This window comes from Bidens hawaiensis, unplaced genomic scaffold (assembly GCF_021521415.1).
Source record: "Bidens hawaiensis isolate Kalapana, Puna unplaced genomic scaffold, B.hawaiensis_p1.1 tig00064552_1, whole genome shotgun sequence".
Taxonomy (NCBI): domain Eukaryota; kingdom Viridiplantae; phylum Streptophyta; class Magnoliopsida; order Asterales; family Asteraceae; genus Bidens; species Bidens hawaiensis.
Window position 1 is genome coordinate 64,130 of NW_027501512.1, and position 10,136 is coordinate 74,265.

At 34.5% G+C, this 10,136-nt stretch overlaps 1 pseudogene across 1 annotated transcript; it reads right to left on the reverse strand.

The window, feature by feature from the left end:
- Positions 1-726: 726 nt before the first annotated feature.
- Positions 727-5,884, reverse strand: LOC143604269 (histidine kinase 1-like; annotated as a pseudogene). The gene is made up of 11 exons (XR_013148256.1): positions 5,092-5,884; positions 4,010-4,257; positions 3,748-3,907; positions 3,521-3,647; positions 3,322-3,411; positions 2,987-3,171; positions 2,842-2,911; positions 2,724-2,766; positions 2,497-2,637; positions 1,045-1,950; positions 727-942 (listed from the first exon to the last, which is right to left on the reverse strand). The product of XR_013148256.1 is annotated as a histidine kinase 1-like (transcript).
- Positions 5,885-10,136: the final 4,252 nt, after the last annotated feature.

Here is a 10,136-nt window from a genome sequence, read left to right on the forward strand (position 1 = left end):
ACACCCGAACGAAAGAGGAAAGAGGAGAGCAACCACCCGTTGCCCTCCCCTCCTCAAAACACCAAAAACAAAGATTATTTCATTGAGGCATTTTGTCGAACACCTGACGTGCAAACTATTTTCTCCAAAATTATAGTTGATGATGATTCCTTTTTGAATGTACAAAGTGAAAATGGGATTCCTTTTGATAATAAAACTATAAACTACCTTTGTAAGAAGAAATGAAATGAAATTGTGGGCTGTGAATAGTTGGATTTGCGAGTAGACAACGGAGTCAGTGATGATGATTGTTGTGGCACTGTTGACGGAGAGAATGCTACTAAAGGTTCAGTAAACTTGAGTGCAAACCAGTAAACTAAGAAGTGTAACGTGTTAAAAATCTTATGGGTTATAAACAAAAGCCCACACACAAGTTAGAGAGGAGATATATGTAAATGCTCCCGTTTCTATCACCATGACATTTGAGTTTGATCTAGATATTCATTATAGACATATCCGACAACTAACGTTCAACATAGAAGATGTTTTTAACTCAGTTACGCCAAAATTTACATACTAAATCAGGTTGTAACATAAAACCCACTATATTAGTCAAAACCGCAAACTCATATATATAAGGAACAACAATTCCAGAGTCACACCTTCTTGTGATGTAACATGAGACATAACAAATTTGCATTTTGTAGCGTCATGCATTGTGTCATCACTTATTGATTGTTACTGCTTCTAGGTCCTACACTTGGTTAATGATAAAATGGTGGAAACCATAAGCTTGCAGTCTATTGGCTTTGTTAGATATGCATCCATTCCCACTTCTAAACACTTTGCTTCATCTGATGACATGGCATGTGCTGTCAGTGCAACAATGGGAATATGTAATTCTGATTTAATTTCTGCTCTTCGTATTGCTTTCGTTGCTTCATAACCGTCCATCTTTGGCATCTGGCATGACAAACAGATAGAGGCAAGTTAGACCTTAGAAAACATCACAACAATATAGCTACATTTTACTTATCCAAATGTTGTTATAATCGACGCGTGTACCTGACAGTCCATGAGTATCAAGTCATATCGTGGTTCTACTTCTTTCTGAGTATTTAGATTCTCAACTGCCTGCACACCATCTCCTACAACCACAACCTTAGCACCCATCTGCTCAAGCATCATAGTTGCTACTCTCTGCAGTATTGGTTGGTCTTCTGCCAACAGGATGTGTAACCCTTCAAGATCCTTTTGACGACTCTTGATTTTCTGATCTACTTGACGAATCTGTTGCTCACGGTACTTCGAGTTATCTGGGGCCCCCTCTGACCCGACTTCAGTTAGCTCTGGGAAGCAACTGCTAACCACGCCATATACTACAAAGTTTTCTTGGTTTGTTTCTTCATTTCCGACTGAATTAGTTTCTGTTATTTCAGAATCATTTGAACTCTTTGTGTATGTAGAACCGATTTGAACAGTAGCGTGTGCTTCAGTCCACATAATATTCTTTTTCGACCGGTCAAGGTTGCTTTCTTTAATAACAGCTTCAATGATGTGCGTCATTTTTGTCTTGTATAATGGCCCGTTAACCATTAACAAATGCCCTCGTCTTCGAAGCTCAATCTTGATTGTATTAGAAGTGTCGTGGTTTAGTATCCAAGCAAACTTTGCTCTTTTGTTGAATGCATCTAGGAAGTTGAGTTGTTCTTTCCATATGTCAGTGGTAATGTTAAGCATTCCAATATCAATTACTATGATGGAAATTGTCATTTTTGCCCCTTCCTTGCTTAATGATTCTGCTTCTAAAGGCTCGTAAGTCAAGTTTTGCGTGCGTGTGGGTTTAAAGAGTTCCTGAAGTACGTATGTCAACTCATTCCACTCGTTTGCTTCCCAGATGGGCACTTCGTGTTTAAGCAGCCAGCACGAAAGAATTGATCTACTTGTTTTTCCATTGAGTGCTAGCACTACCTGTGTTTCAGTTACAATGAAAAATTATCTTCTTTAGAGCCCACACTTTTTGTTAGTTATGTTAATGGCTGGTTCTATGGAGTAGAAGTTTTAGCAAGTTTGTGTTTTCTGAAAGCCCGCATCTTCTATGCTAAATTTGTAGAAAAATACAGGGAAAAGTGAATGAATTCAATTGTGATATGTTAAAAGGCCCTAAACATCTGTGTATGAATCTTAAAATAACGTATTCAACGGGCCAGAATTTAAATGAAATACCATTCAAGTTTTTTCAAAAAAAATTATACGATTCAACTTTTAGCATAAAAATCGTTTATACCATCTTATGCAATAAAACTTTATATATGTATCATGTTTTTACACACTCGAAATGAATTATGACCAAACTGAAGTAAACAAGTTATTATTTTATATTTCCTTCACAACTGCATGTATTTTAGACAATTTTGAGACTTTTTAATACATGAATTAAGTCGAGGGACTTTGTTGTGTAGTTTTAGCATGGATGATATTAAATATGTGAAAACATGATTAACAGAACCACTTCACCTTCAAGTTATGTTCTGCAAATTTAAGTCTATAGCTTTCTCTGGGTGCATCTGCTGGTGCGTTGAGTAAAAGATACAGTTGCATCAGGGTCCCTGATCCATTTTTCTTGACAACTCTTATTTCTCCACCCATCTTGTTAACCTGTCGATACAATTATCTTTGTGAAATTTGTTAGGTTTTAATTCCAAAACCAAGTAGGTTCAATCTCATTGTGACACATCTCTCACCAGGGTTCGAACTATGCATAACCCAAGACCTGTTCCACCATGCCTGAAATAATCAAGTCGATTCATTAATTTGAATAGTTCAAAAATGTCAATAAAGGCGTATTTAGTTGCTACTTACAGTCTAGTCGTTGAGGGGTCTGCTTGTTCAAAGCTTTCAAATACTGATTCCCATTTGCTTGGATCGATTCCTATATGGTAGTAAAGAAAAATGAGATCAAAAGATAAAAATGGTATTGTGGGTCAGTAGGAATTAAGGTTCATACCACAGCCAGTATCTTCAACTTCAAAGAAAAGAATCATTGTGTTGTCATTCTTGCAGGTTTTTTTCTCATTCCTTTTGATCTTTTTCTGGTATGCAGACCATAAAGCTCTCTGATTAACATAGAAGTTCTGTTAGGACTGAAGGAGTTCAGATTCTCGCACCATCCTCTCAGAATAATGTATCCCGCTGTAAGTCAAAAGCAAATAGTAATCGTTTTTATGTTTCTAATAAAACCAGAAAACCAGTGAAATCTGGATTCAATTCTGACTTAGCCAACCATTAAAGGTTATGTGACAATTAATTAGAACTGTTCTTGAAACTGAAAATTACACTTACAGGTTGTAAACTTGATTGAGTTACTGATTAAATTTGCAAATATTTGTACAACTCTACCCGAGTCTCCACGAACTACTTTCGGCATATCATCTGATGACATCCAGCAAACAACAAAACATATTATTAACCATTAATGTAATGAACTCATCTACCAAATTCTTTTTTAGTATTAGATTTTATGATACGGTTGAACTAGTACCGGAGAGATCTATCATGGCTTCTACATTGCGGTTCTTGCATTGCACGGAAAACATATCCACAAGTCCTTCAAGTTCTCGCCCCAAATCATACTCGGCTTCTTCTAGAACCAGTTTTCCAGATTCAACCTGTTATTTATTAAACTATTAACTAAAGTTTCTAAAACATTTTAAGCTATATTAGCTGAAAAACATGCAATTTGTTAGGTGATAGGTAGTAAAAATTTACCTTACTAATATCCAAAATGTTGTTGAGAAGCCTTAGGAGTGCCGTTGAGCATCTACGGATTTGAGTGATTGTAGCATATTGTTCGTTTGTTAGAGAATCATCACACAGAAGAATATCAAGCAATCCTATGACGGCAGCCATTGGTGTTCTAAGTTCATGACTGTTTCAAACACAATTGCTCATATAAGAATTCATATCATCTGCTCATCATGGATGAAGTTTTAAAGAACATACAGACTAAAAGATTACAAGCAGAACTAACCTCATGTTAGCTAGAAACTGACTTTTGAAATTGCTTGATGCTTCCGCCTTCCTTCGTGCATCTAAATGGCTAATTAGTTCTGCGCGTAGTTTCATTTCTTTTGATACTCCATTTGTTAATATGAAAATACAAATGCATCCCACAACTAGTATGCATACAGATGCAGATATTAATATGATGAATGTTTTAATTTCCCTTGCATCCACCTTCCCCATTATGTTCTTCCTTGGGATACATAGAACTCCCACCTACATAATCTTTTCCTAATAAATATGGGCAATATCGTTGTAATAATGATCTAAATCTTGAAAAAAATGATTTAGGAAAATTAAATTTTAAATAAATATAAGCAATGACCAATTAACCGAAAATAATCCATACTCGCAAATGAGCAATGTAGTGACACTCCTAACTTTCACTTTCGTGGACAAGGACAATCCCACTCTAACATAAAAGTAACTCTGCATGCTGAACGCCTTTTATTCAACAATAGTTTGATTTTATCCCAATCAATTAAACAAACAAACTTACCCAGTAGAACCCTGCTAATAGCATAGCTATAACTGGTAGTGTGATATGAGGGTAAACATTTTCTTTATCTCATAGGATAGATATGTTGAGACCCTCAACTACATAAGCCTTTTTTGATGTGTACAATATAACAACCCAGTTAAAAACAAATGTAGCTAAGCTACGATAGTTAAAGCATCAACCAAATAGAAGTACCAATAATGGTAGTTACCGACATCATAAGGTGGTGAGTAAACTATACTAGAAACAAATTACAGAGCAAAGGGATAAGAAAAGGTAGCACTAGCTCCCTTAAAAATACCTATATACACTCCCCTAAATAAGTAAATATAGTCCATACATGCTATGGCATTGATAAGTTTGAAACAACAAAATTGAAAGTTAAGGACAAACAAAGTTGATTTCTTTTTAGAGTAGGGTTGTCCTTGCCAACGAAATAGAAAGTTAGGAGTGTCGAATTGGTCACATTACTGGCACGGATTCTTATCGGTAATTAATTGTATATAGTTTGCATTACTAAATCTAATTTGTCAAAAGATGAAATGGCATACCATTGGGAGTCTTGTTAAGTTTAAGAAAAAAGAATCTATATAATAACGTTGGTGGCCAAGGGTGGCGGTAGCCGAGTGAACCTCATGATTCAGTGGCAGCTTATCATGATAGGCTTTGTTCAACCACTTGGCTGCAGACTGTATGATTTCATCTTGAGAATCTTGAGCCATTGTGAGTGTGGGCCCACTTGATGAGTTTCTCAGCAAGGGTGTACTAGAAGAGCCACCCCTTTTGAGAAGTCAAAAAAATGTGTCCACCATGAAGATCCACCAGCTCTTTCATTAGCTGACCGACGCTATACAACGCGGTAGTTACTCCCACCACCGCCACTATACTTCCCCTATCCTCATCCCAGACGGGCAAAGCAGCCGACAGCAAGGGTGAGTTTGTAAATTTACTCACAGCGACATGCCAAGAAGCTGCTCCATCGGGAACCTGAGATATCCCTGCAATGTTAATTAACTCATCGGGTGGGATCTCTTTTTGCTTCCCTGTCTTTCTACCTGTGTCGGGATCCAATGGTTCTCGGTACCATATTGCTGATACATTACCGTGTATCATCTGATCATTCTACTCTTGATCATGAGGTGAAGATCTATTCATGTTATAAGGTTCAGCCATTGTGTAGTTATCTAAATTAGAGTATATGTAGTATGTGTTCTTGTCTCTTAGGTCTCGATGAAATGCCTGAACGAACCTGTTTCGGTACTTTATCGACATTGAGTTTAGAGCTTTGCGGCTTGAGAAAAGGGCTCATGTGACATCTCTCATAACTTCATACAACTGAAACATGATTTAGATATAAGCATGATATATATATATATATACATGGTAAGGTTATTGTAAAAACACATTAATTTTGTAAGAATGGTAGGAATAAGATACGCAACTAATCTAATGGTTGAGATTAAAAGTTAAGAAAAAATCATGGTGTTTCTTAAGATTATCATTCCTGTATAGGTTATCAGGGACAATTATGTCTATTTAGTTTACAATAACATGGAACCGCCGGGCTATTATGTAGGCATTTTAAACCTTTTCAAGTCATCAATCACATAAAATTATCTTTTTAAATCCCTTCAGGTCATCGATCGGAAAGAAAAGCATAGTTCAATAATCCATTAAATTAACCCATTAGTTTTTAATTTTGGTTTTACACAATTTGGTGAGAAAACTGTAATCCATTAAATTAACCCATTGAATGATATCATTTATTTATTTTAGTGTTTTACCTATTTTCTATTACAGAACGTAAATGAATAACTAAAAACACTTTCAATCATGACAAATATCTTCTAAACTATGTATGATATTTTGGATGAACTAAAACATTAGAAAAAAACGAAAACAACTTAAAAAACAACTTAATATACTTAAAAAGAGATTACATTAACGTTGTATGTCGTTGAAATTAAAATTCCTTAAAGACATATTAAAATGTGTTGGGTAATAAATCAAATGATTTACTGTTACAGATCATGGAATTCATTGTTGTTTTGCAATTATCTTGAAAGAGATGAATTAGTTTCCAAACTACCCACCTGATAATCCCTTGATTTTAGAAGCTATATTGTTTTAATTGATTATTAATTTAATTAATTGAAAAGTTAAAATTACTTATCTACCCTTTCATGTAAACTATAGATAATGTCAAATGTCAAATTTCTGTTGGTTCTTACTATTCTTAAAAAACAACTTATTTTTGAAAAAATTACAAATTTTGTCCTTTTGAATTACATAGATTATGAAATGGGTCCTTTATAAAAAATAGTTTCACTCTTTGTCCTTTATTTGGATGTTTGCCGTGGTTTTTATCCTTTAAGCTAACGTCCGTTAACTTATACCGTTAAACAGCCCCATGTGCATAAAATGTGATGAGCATAATAGTCTTTTCCATGCCCCTTCTCTTTCCACAACCAAGTCACTGCTTCTTCTTCATCTTCTTATTCTTCAACCTTTACTTCAGCTCAAACTGCATTATTCACCTCTTAATTACACCAACAACAGACTCAATTCCACCTTCAATTTCATTCTCAGACCTTAAACCACACTTCAACACATGAAACCAAAACCCTAACCCCCACCATGACCATCATTCACCACTCAGTCTCACCCGTTCTCATACGTCACGACCACACTTTCCCCAAACCCACCACCAAAACTTTCGAATTTTACCCTCACCGGACACCCGTACTCTACAATTCAAACTCCATCACCAAACACACAACCTCCAGATCCAGAACCCGCTCCAAACCCAAACCCAAAGAACTCTTATTCGGCTACCCAACTAACACCGTCGAGAAAGGCAAATACAGTTACGAAGTCGAGAGCAACAAACTCTCCGGCCTCCCGCGGCAGCCTCCGGTTTGATTCCGGCCTCCGCCATTGAACCGGTGTTGTTTCTCCTCCGGCTCCAGTTCCGGTGTGTTATCGGTTGTTTGATTTGGTTCGATAACAAACCTAGGGTTTCGACGTCTGTAACTGTTTTTCTTCTTTGAGTTTGATTGAACAGTTGATACTCTCCTATTTATCATAATCACAATTCACAACACAACTTTATCCTTTCCGGTGAAACCCTAATCGGACAAACCGCATCCGACAACACCTTCCGTTTTGAGTTCCGGCCACCACCACACACCTCCCTTCAGGCCACCACCACACAACCTCCTTTCCGATCACTATCAAACCCTAGATCCAGGCGTGCACTTCAGTTCGTCATTACCCTCCTGAACGAGCAGCCATAACATAGATCAATTTATTACGCCGGATAAACGAGTTGAAGATTTGGATATGACCGGAGATGGAGATGAAGGTTCATGATAGAAGATGATTGTTGAATGGTGCTGATTGTTGTAGTTTATAAGGAATTTGATTTAGATCTTTCAAGATCCATGTTATTGTTATGAAAAAATGTTATGTTTTTAATGTTCATATCTAGATCTATAATGTGTTGGTTTAATCAAAAAATATTAAAAAATATGTATTATTTATTTATTTTTATTACAGAAGAAAAGACTATTATGCGCATCATATTTTATGCACATGTGGCTGTTTAACAGTATAAGTTAACGGGCGTTAGCTTAAAGGACAAAAACCATGGCAAACATCCAAATAAAGGACAAAGAGTGAAACTATTTTTGATAAATGACTCATTCCATAATTTATGTAATTCAAAAGGACAAAATTTGTAATTTTTCCTTATTTTTATTTAAACCATTTTCTATATATATGTGTGTGTGTGTGTGTGTGTGTGTATATATAGATGAGGGTTATCCTAAAAATAAGTAGTTTCCTAGGAAGACTAGGAATAAATAATAGCCATTGGATCATGTTAATCAATGGTTGAGATTTAAAATTACCAATAACCGACATAGTTTCCTAGAATTACTCTTTTATCATTGTAACCGACATTGTTTCATAGAATTGTTCTTTCACCATCATTTGTCATGCCAAATGTCAAAATTTTGTTGGTTCTTACCATTCCTAGGAAACTCCTTATTCTTATTTGAACATTTCTCTCTCTCTCTCTCTATATATATACATATAAGTGTTAAAATAAAAATACATAGTTTTGTAATAAAGAGTAGAAATGACAAAAAAAATTAGAGTTAGGATACTATATAGCATAAATCCTTAATCCTAAGAAACTATTTGCAATTTAAAAACTACTAATCTCAACCACTAGATCATAGATTCAATGACCTACCTTTATTCTTACTCTTCCTAGAAAACTATTTCTTTTTATTATAACCCACCCATATATATATATACATATATAGGGGAAGGATTCTAAGAGAACCATTTGAAAATTGAGAACTTTGAGAACCATTTTAAGCGGAAAAAAAACCTCTCAAAATATTTAAAAAAATTATAAAACAAAAAATAACAAAAATTTTAAAAAAGTAAAAATACCAAAATTCTTATATTTCATTCCGGTTTCATAAAAAAAAACTTCGTATTATACACATGTGTATAATTTTATTTTATATCTGTTTATGCAATGTACACATATATACATTATCATTTACCTTAAATTGTACATATGTGTATGAAAAAAACGTGTATGTACATATATGTCATATTATACATATGTGTATAATTTAGCTAAATTGAGATGTTTTTTTATGTAACCGGGATGATAAATAAGAAGTTTGGTTTTTTTACTTTTTTTATTTATGCGTTTTTTTTGTTTTATGATTTTTTAAAATTTTTGGGTTTTTATGGTTTAAAACGGTTCTCAAAGTTCTAAATTCAAAATAGTTTTCACATGATCCTGATTATATATATATATATATATATATATATATATATATATATATATATGATTAAGATCATGTGAGAACTGTTTTGAAATTTAGAACTTTAAGAACCATTTTGGACCACAAAAAACCCAAAAATAAAAAAAAATCATAAAAAAAATCAAAATAAAAAACCAAAATTCTTATTTATCATCCCGGTTTCATAAACAAAACGTCTCGGTTTAGCTAAATTATACATATATGTATAATATTTACATATATGTACATACATGTTTTTTATACACATATGTACAATATAAGAACCCAGTCAGGCCAGCTATGTATAATATAGCTAGCACCGTGTGACCAATTCGCGCCCCACAACCCCACTCAGGCCAGCTATGTTGACATGATCGGGATCCACGCTGGCGTCCAAGTTTGGCTTGGCGTTCCCGGTAGAACCCAGTTTGCTCACCCTGCCCAAAGGCACGACAGCTATGTTGAAAAATCAGGAATCGAACCCGGGATACACGGGTCATCCATCATGTTCCTGACCATTGGAGCAAGCCCGACTGATTTATATATATATATATATATAGGATCAGGATCATGAGAGAACATTTTTGAAATTGAAAACTTTGAGAACCATTTTGGACCACAAAAAACCAAAATTAAAAAAAATCATAAATTAAAAAAAAAACACAAAAATGATAAAAGTAAAAAAACCAAAATTCTTATTTTAACATCCCGGTTTCATAAAAAAATAAAAAATAAAAAAAACTCGGTTTAACTAAATTATTATACAT